This window comes from Corvus kubaryi, unplaced genomic scaffold (genome assembly GCF_017639235.1).
Source record: "Corvus kubaryi isolate FWS band 111438036 unplaced genomic scaffold, C.kubaryi_AGA036_p1.0 37149, whole genome shotgun sequence".
Lineage (NCBI taxonomy): Eukaryota > Metazoa > Chordata > Aves > Passeriformes > Corvidae > Corvus > Corvus kubaryi.
Window position 1 is genome coordinate 17072 of NW_024581039.1, and position 3801 is coordinate 20872.

A 3801-nucleotide genomic window follows, 5' to 3' on the forward strand; every position below is an offset into this window, starting at 1 on the left:
TCCCTCTGGGATCCGAGCTCTCCCTCTGGGATCCGAGCTCTCCCTCCCGGATCCGAGCTCTCCCTGCGCTCGCAGCTTCCCGAGTTTGATTTCCTCATCCTGTGCGGCGCAAATGGTTTCCAGATGGGAAAGGCTGAACGCGGGAACGCCCCGAGTTAGAAAGGGGTCAAGGAAATCCGAGAGGGAAAAGAAGCCCATTCCGGATGATGTCATGCCCGGGCAGCAGGAACATCCCAGATTCCCTCGCCGCGCTCGCTTTTCTATCCCAGTTTTTCGGAAGGTTTTGGGATGGAAGGGGCCTCGCAGCTCCTCCCTTTCCATCCATCCCGGAGCATTCCCAAAGCATTCCGAGAGCGAAGCAGGTGGATCCCGGCAAAGCGGGAATTCACCCAACATCCCCAGCCCGTGAAGGGAAAAGCGGAAGGAAAACAGGGAACAGGAGAAATCCCTCGAGGATTCCTGGCGCATTCCAGGGAAAACCCAAGGGAAAGGCGAGGCTGAGCACCGGAGCCGCATCCGGAGGGTTCCGATCCCTCTGGGAATGGGGGCTCCCTTTCCCTTGGCTGCCCCATCCCCATGAGCGCTCCGGGATCCCAGGGAATGCAGGCTCCGGAAGATCCCGGAGCGCACGGAACATTCCCAGAGCGGGAATTTTGGGAAGAGGCGGGTCCTGCTGCCAAGGCAGCAGCTCGGAGCCATCCCGGAGCGGAAATTCCGTCCCGTCCGGGAAGCGAGGCTCCGGCAGCTTCGGCGAAACTCCGAGGGAAGCGAACGTTTTGCCTTTTCCGGCGGAATCCGTGAATAAATCCAGCGGCAAAATCCCTCTGGTTCCGAGCTCGAGGAGAGGAATTAGCCCTGATTAAACGGATCCGGCGCCTTCCTCCCGCTCGCATTCCCAATTATCCCGGCCTAATCAGCCCTCCCGGGAGCCGGCCACTCCCCTCCGAGCCGAAAGCCGGGAATTGTCCCCGGATTCAGGCGGGAAGCGCTGAGAGGAGCTGGGAATCAAAGGCACGGAGAGGTCGGGAATAGCGGGAAGGCAGGAGGAGGCTGAGCTGGGGCTTAGGCCCGGCTTTGAGTCCGGCTTAACCTCGGCCATGTGAGAAGGGGCGGATGCAGGGATTAAAACCAACCCAAATCCCGGGATTCCGGACTGGGAATGGTTGGATTCCAAGAAGCCCAATCCGAGGAAAACCAGGAAAAGCCGGATTTTCCTCTCCAAAATCATGCCAAGAATGAAGAGTCAGCAATTAATTAACCCAAAATTCCATTCCTAAGGAATTAACGAAGTCAAGGTGCTCTATTAATTAAAGAATTAATCAAAAGCAAAGGGAGAGCCGGGATAATTCTCCACATTTTCAAACCTTCCAGGTTATTTTAGGATCGGTTTTATTCCCCTGGATTTGCGAAGCCGGCTCGAGATCCCAAACATTCCAGCCTTTCATCCCAAATTTCGGGTGGAAGTATTCAAAGAAGGATTAATTCTCATCGTTAATTACCGATCCATTGCTGGCGGAGCTGCCTCTCCGTCAGCATTCCCAGGAAATCCATGGATCTCTCCCGATTTTCCAGCCCCGCTCTGGGGCTTTTTATTCCCTGGGAAGAGCTTTATTCCCATTATTCCCGAAAAGATTTTAGGGAACAGAATCAGGGGGGCCGTGGGAGGATCTGGGAATCCCCATTCATTAATAGCGGGATGGGGGCGGGAATTCCCCTTTTCCAGGAGCCTTTCCATTCCCAAAAAAGCCGGGAAAAAAGCCGGGATAGAAAGGAACGGCGGCGCTCTTCCCAAAGAACTTTCCCTGTTGTTTCCAGAGGGGCTCCCGGGCATTTGCCAAGGATCCCAGAGATTGGAGGATGAGCAATCCCAGCAATCCAGGGCTGCACGGAGGCATTTCCTGGGATTCCCGGAATTCCAGGGAATTCCCAGCTCCCAAGAGCAGCTCCAAGGGCTCCACCTGGCTCCCGGTTCCTCTCATCCCGAGAATTTCCGGCAGCCCCATCCCTCATTTCCCCGGGATTTAACGAGCTCCAGCTCCCACATCCCGCACGGGGCCGGGATTTTTCCGCAGAAATCCCGATGCAAATGGGCATTCCGGGCGTTTCAAGCGGGAATTTGCATAATGCCGCCTTCACGGCGCGATTAGCGGGAAGAAAACCATGGATCGGGATGAAGGATCCGCAGGATGAGCCGCCCTTATCTGGCGGCGTCCAGCGGCTCTGAGAAAAGAGGGGCCGGGAGTCTTTTTTCCCGGGATAAAAGGGAATGGGAAGAACCGGGAATGCGCTGATGGGAGCAGAGCGATCCCGACGGAGCGTTCCGAAGGGGTTTTTTTTCCCGGCAGCATGGAAAAACGGGAGAGGCCGAGGCCGAGCCGACGGAATGCCGAGTTTCTCGTCCTCGCAGGGCGACGTTCCCGAAATCCAGGCTCAAAAATCCCGGGAATTTGCGGCGGGAGCGTGCAGGGGGTCAGGGAGGGAAAGGGCGGAATTCCCGCGGATCCTGAGGGAGGGAAGGGAGCTCCGAGGCTGGGAATTCCATCCCTGGAGCAGCCTGGGATTTCCCTGTGGATGCAGCGGCCGGAAAACTTCCGGGAATTGTTCAACACCAAAATTCCATTCCCGATTCCCTCCTGCAATTGCCAGAAGAAATTCCCAAGTTTTGCCAGCGGCTTTAAATCCAAGATTCCCTGCACATGCGAAGCTGGAAGAATTCCCAAATCCTTCCAAGGCTGCTTGGATTCCCAGCCCATCCGGCGGGAATGAGGCGCTGGCCTCGTTTTCCATGGAATTCCAGCCCTTCAAACCTACTCCGGACATTCCCAAGAAACTCCGGGATAAACAAATTCCCTTCCTCCAGGACCCAAAGAACAACCCCTGACAGAAAGGGATGGAAAATCCCGGGAAATTTTACACCCCGAATTCCCATTCTCCTTCTTCCCGAGGGATTTTGGCCGCAGGCGCCGGAAACGTCGGGAAAACTTTGGGAGAGGTTTGGGCTGCTGCCATTCCTGGGGATTTCTGGGAATCCCGAGCACTTTAATCCCGATTTTCTATTTTTAGACATTTCTCTCTATTTCCCCATATTTCCCCATATTTTTCTCTAATTCCCATATTTTTCCATATTTCCCATATTTTTCTCTAATTCCCATATTTTCCATATTTCCCTTATTTCCCTATAATTCCCATATTTTCCTACAATTCCCACATTTCCCATATTTTCCACATTTTCCTCTATTTTCTATATTTTCATCTATTTTAGATTTCAAGAGATTTTTCCCTGTTTTCCACATTTTTCTCTATTTTTTATATTTCGATATTTTTTCTCTATTTTCTCTATTTTGATATTTTTCTATCTTTTCCATCTTTTTCTAGATTTTTCTCTATTTAGGTATTTTTCTCTATTTTCTCTATTTTTCTCTATTTTGATATTTTTCTCTACTGTCTTTTTCCCTATTTTTTATTTCCTATATTTTCTATATTTTTCTCTATTTTCTATCTTTTTCTCTATTTTCTCTATTTTTCTCCATTTCCCATATTTTTCTCTATTTAGATATTTCTCTACATTTTCTATCTTTTTCTGTATTTTCTCTATTTTTCTCTATTTTCCTCCCTTTAGATATTTTTCTCTATTTTCTATCCTTTCCTCTATATTCTCTATTTTTCTCGATTTCCCATATTTTTCTCTATATTCTCTATTTTTCTCTATTTCCTCTATTTTTCTCCATTTAGATATTTTTCTCTATTTTTCTCTATTTCTACATTTTCTCTATTTTTCTCTATATTCTCTATTTTTCTCTA

The 3801-nt window shown here is 49.8% G+C and overlaps 1 protein-coding gene across 1 annotated transcript in view; it reads right to left on the bottom strand.

Moving 5' to 3' along the window:
- Positions 1–3801, bottom strand: part of TCF4 (transcription factor 4) — a gene marked incomplete at its 3' end in the record, with an annotated part of 113540 nt that overhangs the window by 9626 nt on the left and 100113 nt on the right. The gene's annotated exons all lie outside the window — the stretch shown is intronic.